A 9,474-nucleotide genomic window follows, 5' to 3' on the forward strand; every position below is an offset into this window, starting at 1 on the left:
CCTTCCCTCTGCATCTGGGATTTATGTACCTCTCCCAGAATTTGGTCATGGGTTTCCAGGTCTCTAAGTTTCCTGTCAAGCTGGAGTGAAAGACCTTTTCAGGGGCTTCTGGGTGTCTCAGTCGGTTAAGCATCTGACTCTTGATCTCAGGGTTGTGAGTTCGAGCCTCATGTTGGAGCCCAGAATGGAGCCTACTTATAAAAAAATATTTAAAAAATAAAGACCTTTGCAGACACCTCTGCCCTTCCTGGGCTTGCCCTAACCATGATTCCCCAACAGTTTCACTCACTCTTCCAGGTTCCCTTTTATGTGAACCACCGAGAGGCAGAATCACTCTGCCTTTTCCTCTTTCTGCGCAGTCTTATTTCCCCTTTACTTCCCCAGCGTCCCACAGCCCAGGCTCCAACCTCCCCCCTCACCCGCCTCACCCCCTCACTTCCCCAGCCAAAGAAAGCCTCAGAAGACCTTTCTGGTACCTCTGAACTCTGTTGAAAACAATGGTGAATTTGTAGTCGAAAAATACGGGAAGAAATCCGAATTATATAGAATCTAAGCTTCCTCAAGATTCTGTTTATCTCATAATAGGATTTTTATTTGTGAAGATAAGCACAGTAAAATGCAAGATCCTTTTTTATGAAATGGAACCTCCTCTGTGATTTCTAAGGGTAGAGACACAATCTTTTGTTCCCATCTCAAATCTGCTGGATTGCCTGCTTGATTTGCATACAGATTTGAGCTACAAAAAAGTCTTCTGAGCTGGTCCAGGCTAACCACTGCCTTGGTACCATGCAAACTACAGCATACTTCGTCTCAGTAAAGCCATTGCCTTGATGAAAACGTTTAGTCTGGCTCCAGTGTGAGTTTCATAACTTTTAAATATACTCTTTCTTATTTTTTCACCAAAATTAACAAAAATAAATTTTATATTTTGCATAAGATTGGAACATTCCATGGTTGGCACATCTTAGATTATGTAAGTACTCAAGTACTTTTTTCTTTCTTTTGCACTCATTACCACCTCTTCAAGAGAAATAAAAGTGAAACCCAAGAGTTCTCTTCAGCTTAGGAAAGGAAGGCTAGGAGCAAGATGAGATTAAAATTGATTAAAATGTGTCTTGCAATTTCCTACATTTCTCTGGGCTCTCTTTACCACCCATGAGCTTTAGATTTAATCAGAAGACTCATCATTCTATGAATTACTTTAAAAGAACTGTACCAGAAAACAAAAGAATTGCCAGATTTACACTTTGAAGAATAGGCCTTGTTTGTGATTTTTTTTTTTAAAAAAAGGACAACAACAAAGGGTCTGTGTAATTGATTATTCCCCAAGATGAAATCACTGTTACTGTTTATCAGTGAAAGGAAAATTTTGCATAATACTGTATTCATTAAGGTTCTCCAGAGAAAGAGAACTTGTAAGAGGTCTATATGAGGCAATTCAGTATGTGACTTACTCATGTAGTTATGGAGGCTGAGAAGCCCCACAATCTGTTGATCTGCCATCTACAAGCTTAGATAACAGGGAAGCTGGTGGTGTAAATAACTCTGAACTCCTGAAAAGGAGGAGAAGAGCAGTGGTGTCTCTTGAGTGTGAACACGCAAGAATCAGAAACACCAAAGTCGAAGGGTAGAAGAAGAAGGATGACTGTTCAATCAGAGAGTACTTTTGTCCTTCCTCTGTCTTTTTGTTCTATTCAGGCACTCAGCGGATTGAGTGGTGGCTGCCTGCACTGGCAAGGGAGATCTTCACTCAGTCTACTGATTCGCATGCTCTCTTCTGAGCTCCAGACTCCTATGTTCAACTGTCTTCTCAAAACATCTTCTCAGATATCTCATAGGCAACTCAAACAAAGCATCTGAAGACTGATGTTCTTTACTTTCTCCCCAAATCTGCTCCCAGCTTAATAAATAGCACCTATGTTCACCCAACTGGTCAGACCAGAAACCTGAGTTGTCACCTTTTGAAAATTCTTTTTTTTCACTTCCCAATTCCAATTCATCATCAAATATCATGCCTTCTAAAATATTCCTTGATTCTTCTTTCCATTTTTACTACCTTTTTTCTTGTCCAAACCAGTGGGCCCTGCCTTGAGTAGGACAGTAACCTTTTAGCTAGCCTCGCCTCAACCACTTTTGCCATTTCCAACCCATTTTCCTCATAGTATCTGGGGTATGTAACTCCCCTACAAAAATTCTCATTGCTCTCAGAAAAAGCTTGCAAGTTTTATCATTGCTCAAGAGGGCTTTTGTGATCTGGGCCCTGCTGATCCCTCCAGCTTCATCCAGCACCCCCTCCCCTGGCTCACATGGTTCTGGTCACAGCTCTTTCAGTTCCTCAAATCCACCAAGCTTACTTTCATATGTCTTCTTGGCCTAGAAACTCTTTCTCTAGTCTTTATCTGATATTTCCTATTTATCCTACAGATATCAGCTTTATTTCTTCACTTAATAAATTGTTATTAAATACCTACCCTGACCCGAGTTCTGTGCTAGGCACTGTGAATTCAACAAAAAACAAAACAGACCTAGTAGATCCTATCCCATGAAGCTTATAATTTAGTTGAGGGATGTGGACACCAATCAAACAACAAACAAAGACATGTAAAATAGTTTCACGGTGCTAGGAGGGCCTATGATTGGGGATTTGGACTGATCAGGAAGGTCAGAAGACTGAAGAAATAAGAGATCTGAAGGAGGGCAGCATTGAAGAGACAAAAAGGTCACAAGTGGAATAAATTGCATATTCAGAGGCCCAGAGGAAGAGGGACCTCTGAGAACCAAAAGAAAGCCAGTGTGGTGAAGTGGAGAGAATGAGGGACTGTGGTAAGAGCAGGAGCCTTTCTTTAGCTAGAAAGGCTAAAACATGCAAATCCTGGGTAAATGACTCTAATACTTCAGGGACAGGGCAGACAATGTGTGAAATGACAAGAGGGAGTGAGTGGCAAGTCTATGGTAACGTGGAGACATAGACCTTGCTTCCAGGCACACACATTCCATTTGAATTTGAAGCCAAACAACACTATGCTGAAAAAAATGTAATATTTCACTGAAAAATTTGTCCCCACTGATATGCTCTTGAAAATCATGCCTAAGAATTTTATCTTTATCTAATAGCCGTGTAGGAAGCTGCTGAAATAGAAGTCGCATGGGGAGAGCGACACTAACAGATGTGTGTTTTGAAAAATTTGGTGTTCGGGAAAACTAAAAAAGAAAACAAAAACTTAACTATGAATAATATCCTCACATGATAAGATATTGTACCCATGAGACCAAAACAGGATACTCCTCCTAGTAAATGGATTGGAGGCTCTATGTGAAGTTCGTAACGTGAACACATATATTTTTCCTCCCTCACAAAACCCACCAAAAAGAATTTTTAAAAAATTAATAAACACACAGCAATGTGGAAAAAAAAGGAAAGGCTACAATACAACAGTGACAGAAATTTTGAGGCTAGAAAGAAGGTGGAGGATTGCCGTAGACAAGAAGCTAAACTCTTGGTGGCAAAACCCAAGAGTCAACTTCATTTGTACTGACAGGATACTCAGGAGCCCATGACTTGATAGTACCAAATACCTTTGGAATACCTGTGTGAACTAAGGCCCTAAATAATAGGGACCAGACAAAGGCTGTTTGAGAGGCAGGTGAGTCCTTAGATGCCCTCCCTTATTCTGTGCTGCTTGAGCCATCCCCACTCTAGCAGTAGTCTGGAATTTTATTCTCTGGAAAGGGTAAAATAAAGGGATTCTAGAGTGGGATACACCCATGCAGAGTTGAAGGTGACAATATTATGCCAAAAATAGGAATTAAAGGAACATCTAGGTGGTGAATGTTGAGACATCCAACCTTCTTCAACTTGGCTTCTCTTTTTTTTTATTTTTTTTTTTATTTTTTTTTTTAAATTTTTTTTTAATTTTTTATTTATTTATGATAGTCACAGAGAGAGAGAGAGAGAGAGAGGCAGAGACACAGGCGGAGGGAGAAGCAGGCTCCATGCACCGGGAGCCTGATGTGGGATTCGATCCCCGGTCTCCAGGATCGCGCCCTGGGCCAAAGGCAGGCGCCAAACAGCTGCGCCACCCAGGGATCCCCAACTTGGCTTCTCAAATGCTATTAGTTAGGGCTTGCCTCTTCTGGCAGGAGATTAGAAGAGTCTGCCTGAGGATTCTGACCAAAACAAGACGAGAGTAATAAAATGGACCAGTCAGATATTCCTAAAGTAAAACTCAGCTAGTTAGCCAAACACTCATAAACATGAGCACATAACAAATAAAATAAAAAAACTCAGTAGTTAGGTAAGTCAGAGCTGTTATCTGAAAAATCATACAAAAATGAAAAGATATGTAAAATATAGGAAAGAAAAAAAAATTTTTTAAATAGAGCACCAATCTAGGAAGTAGATTATACAAATAACTGGAGTTGCAGAAAGAAAGTGCAGGAAAGTGGAAACATGAAAATCATTAATGAAATAATTTAACTAGTTTCTCAGAACTGGAGAACATCATTTTCCAGATTGGAAGAACCCACAGGCCCACTAATACAAATGAAGATAGACCCATAAAAGTCACCTTATTGTTTTCATTTCAGAACACTGAGGACAAAGAAAAGGTCACATACACACACAAGTCTAGAGACAATGGCACAATGTCTTCAAAATTCTAAGTGAAAATGAATTCCAATCTAGAATTCTATACACAACCAAACTATCAGTCAAACACTGAACGTCAAATAATGATATTTTCAGATATGTACAATTGTAAGAATTTATCTCTTGGATACCTTTTCTTAGGAAGCTTCTGGACCATATGTACTATAAATACAAGAGTAAATATAAAAAGAGGAAGTCCTTGGCTACAGAAAATAGGAGATCTGACACAAAATCTCAAGCAGATTCAACACAGAGCAAGGAGAAAAGAAGACGCCAAGATGGTACTTATGCCCTTGACAAAGAGGGAAGCATGTTCAGATTGGAGAACTGTATGCCTTAAGAAATAGGACAAGTTAAGGGCCTTCAGGATAAAGATGCCTGCTGTTTTCTGAGGGCTGAATGCCACGGTCAGCTTGGATCAGATGTGGGTCTGTATTTGGCTTGCTTTGATGATGCACAGCAGTTCCTGCTGCCTCCTCCATGCCTAGGCCAAAGACCATCTGCTTGGACCATCTGAGGACATCCATCTCATCCCACAGAAGTACACTGCTTCAACCTAATCCTAAAAGCAGGAGGTTGGCCATGGTGAGCTCAGGACCAGAACATACAAAGAAGCCCACCCACCTCCCTTATTTATTCCTCAGAGGTCTCAAACCTGGTCCACGTTCTGGTACCAATTATGGTGGCCTAGTGTTTCCTGGGACTCCCTCATGGACTTGGCCCCTGACTTCCTCTGACAGAGCACTTGTAATTTCACAGAAATGCTGAAGCCAGATTATAATCCTGAGACAGTTCAGTTGATCTCCCAGAAGCCTTCATCTATCACTGACAATATTATCCTGTCCTTACACAAGTGAAATATGTGCTCAAGCATCAAAGTTCTTAATCACCTTGTATATCCATTTACATACAAACTGTTGTTAAAATATTAAGATATTATATAGAAGAAATATGCAGCACAGAATAATCCACACTGAATTTGTGATAATGTTTACCTTACCTTGGGGAGGGCGGGATGGAGGGGAGTGAGATGAGGGAGGAAGACACAGGGAACCTCAATTGTCTAAGTAATGCTTTATTCATAAATATCAGAGCTAAAGTAAATAGGATACAATGCTAAGTTAGCATTTGAAAAAGCTGGGCTGTGAATATGCACACATTCAATATTCTTGTCTGCATATTTGAAATATTTCATAGTAAAATAAAATTTATTTTAAAAATGAATTGGAGAGAGGTTAGACTAGAGTTTACATGTCAATCCCACTGGTCTGTGATTCTGCTCTACTTTCAGGCTAACGAGCTAGCCTGCTACAGCTTCATAGATGCTGGCAGAAAACACAAGACCTCTCACTCAAAGGCAAAGAGCTTTATTACTCAAGGCACATCAAGCACCAAGAACATCAGCATATTTGCATTAGTTTCTCTTATGCCCAAGTCTCATCTGGCAACACAGATGGATCCAGATGGAAGCTTGCTTGGGTAATGGGGTGCATTACAGGATAAGAACCTTGAGTTTAGGGAAATTCAAATCTTTTAGAGTGGGAAGTAAGCATGCCTAGGCTTTGCTCTGGAGGAAGACATTATCTTCCAAGGTTGTTTGCTATACAAACTTCCCTTAGAAAGATAGTCCAGAACAAAGGGTAATCAGTCGGCTTGCAAGAAATGCAAAAACATGAAGGACCCATTGAGAACTATCTCCAAACCTATACACTCAAATCACTCTGTGTGTTTCCTTCATTGCATTTAGCACAATTGTAATTACACAGTTATTTGAGTTATTATTTGTTTGCTATCTGTTTCTCCTCTAAGTAATTAGTGAGGCAGAAACCATGTCTGCTTTGTTCACTGCTACATCTCCAACTAGTAGAATACCGATGTATGATAGAAGCACAATAAATGTTTTGAACTGTTCATGCATTACTGGACTCGAGGATACTAGAGACACAACCAGAAGAAAGGTGAATGACAGCTATTTCCCCCATAGTTTGAAGTACAGACATGTTAGACTGAAAATATGCTTTCTTACAAAAGGAAATTACTTTCCCCAAGATGCAGACATCCCTTGCTTCAATATCACTTGGAATGTCTATTCTAATATGTTCTATTATATATCAATCTCTTACTTTGGTTTACTGTGTCAAATATTGTGAAATTATGAAACTGTTCTAAAATGAGCCAACTCATCTTTGAAGCAGGTGGTATATAGACTCATAGAGACAGCCACATGTGCCCTTATCTTTGGAATCTGGATTTTCCTCTGAAAGTATTAAGATTTAGGTTGAAAATAAATATGAATAGTTTAACATTACAATATGCCTTAAATTCACACTTCAGTCATGAAATAGGCAGTGTAGCAGATTATGAAACACATAAGAGTAGAATTTAGAAGCCTATATTTCCTCCTCCCACCCATTGTTTCAATATGTTTTACATCCAATCTTATACATATAAATAAAACATGTCTCATTTATCCTTTTATTTTGCACTTATCACATATTGCTTTGTAGGTTTGTCTTTTATATATATATAAAGAGCCTTTTACAACCAGAATATAGGTTACTTTAGGACATGGATCATGTCCTGTGGTTTAACATTCTCTCTCCTTCACCTCTCTGCTTCACACAGTGTCAAACCCAATTCCAGTGAGGTCCTGGTTTTGCTCTATTTCTCTCCACATTTTAAATCACCCACAAAATCAGCCCTACTCTATTCCCAGGGCTAATCCTACGAAGCAAGAGCAGATTAAAGTCCATCCAAATCAATATTTGGGGACTCACCCTCAAGGCTATTCTAACTCTGATAAGGCATTCCAAATTTGGTAACTGGCTCCCACCTGCAATCTGGAAACCCTAAGTGCTCTCACGTACAAAACCCACTTTCTATTCTATTGCTGTTCTCATGTTTCTAATCTGATAACTTTTCATAATACCTCAGTCACTCCTGGGAAAGGGGAAAAGGCAAGCTGATATTGGCTTTCTCCCGCAGGGGAAATCTGGAATATAAATTATACCTCAGAGTTGTTCTGCTCTGAGGCTAGGAAGCTGGGCTTTTGTACTCTTCATTTGACAGTCATTGGTTAAGAGCTGCTCCACCAGACCTAAACTCCCAGCTCTGCGCTTGCTAGCCAGGCAGCCCCAGGAGCACACGAGCAGTCTTCCAAGGAATAATTGCAGGTTCTGTGAAGCAGAGGCAAAAAGTGCTGAAGCACAGAAATAGTCAAAGTGACCCAAGGGGATCTGGCCAAAGCATTTACAGTGTCTGCCATGGCTCTATCCAGCAGAAGAAGCTCCCGGGAGAAAACTGAAGAAAAGCGAGTCCCCACCACACAGCCTGGGACAGTGGCTGGGGATCATCCAGCCCTACCTGCAATGGATGCAGCTAAAGTCACCAGAAGACAATGAGGAGACATGATCACTAAGCCATATGGCCCACGAGGGGAGTCCCTTATGGGGAGGAAAGACATCAGAGCTACATTGGGAGAGGGCTGATGACATAGGGAGCAGCAGAGGTGATAAAGGCCAGGGTCAAAAGGCAGAGGAAGAGGGTAAGTACCTCTAAATGTATACGAATCACTGTGGCACTCCCAAAGAACCAAGAGGAAGTAATTTGGGCAGGTACTCCTGCAATTCTCTGAATTCACCTGAGATAGAAAAACACAATTTTATTGTAGGTTGGTACGGCCTGAGAGAACACTAATGACTTACCTTTCTGCTATACTGCTATGCTGCTATTATTGGGTCCAAATAAGAGGACATTAAGGGCAAAAAAAAAAAATCAAAGTTATTAGGGGCACCTGATGGCCTAATTAATTAAGCATCCAACTCTTGATTTTGGCTCAGGGCATGATCTCAGGGTTGTGAGATTGAGCCCCAAGGAGGAGTCTGCGCTCAGCATGGAGCTTGCTTAAGATTCTCTCTCTCTCCCTCTGCCCTTTCTTTGCTTCTGCACATACATACTCTCCCTCAAAATAAATAAATAAAGTCTTTTTTTTTTAAATCAAAGATATTAGATCTATCTTTTTACTACCAGCAAATCTACTCATTCTGTTGCTTTACCTTTCTACGTGGAGTCTGACTTAATTTTTCACACATGCCCCACAATTTATGTTTGCCATATAGGAAGATTTTTTTTAAATTTTAGTTTATTTTTTTTAGTAATCCCTACTCCCAACATGGGGCTCAATTCACGACACCAAGATCAAGAGTCGCATGCTCTTTTGACTAAGCAACCAGGCGCCCCCACAGGGAGATTTTTCAAAGTGGCAAATTAATTTGTCTAGTATTCTCTATCTATACTGTTTTCAAGACTATGCAAAGAAACCATACGCATCAGTTCATTCCATAAATACTTTCTGAACTAGGTATCAGATTAAGTGGATTAAAAAAGTGGATAAAAAAATGAAAAAGAAATAATCCTTTACCGAAAAAGAACAAACATATATGAAATATATGGAATGATGAACACTAGATTCAGGTTAGTGATTACCCATGGGAAGAAGGAAAATGAATGGGATCTGGAAGGAGTAGACTGTGTTTTTGCTGCTGTTGTTGTTTTTGTATCTCACATATTTTGTAATAATAATTCAAATAAGTAAATGGAGTAAATACAAGTTGTAGTGTTTCCTTGCCTCACCCTAAAGGATCACCTTGGAGACTCCGCATGCCCTGTACATCATTTCAGACATTGTGAAGATGCTGAAGTCTTGAATTTACAGTAACTGAGAAATTAAAGAGCAGGAAATTAATTGGATGTTTCACTGGTGACTTAATATGTAGTAGTAAGAGGTAGGAGTGTATTTATGGTTTGAGGATTGCTGGAGAAAACTT

The sequence above is a fragment of the Vulpes lagopus genome, chromosome 13, assembly GCF_018345385.1.
Source record: "Vulpes lagopus strain Blue_001 chromosome 13, ASM1834538v1, whole genome shotgun sequence".
NCBI classification, from domain to species: domain Eukaryota; kingdom Metazoa; phylum Chordata; class Mammalia; order Carnivora; family Canidae; genus Vulpes; species Vulpes lagopus.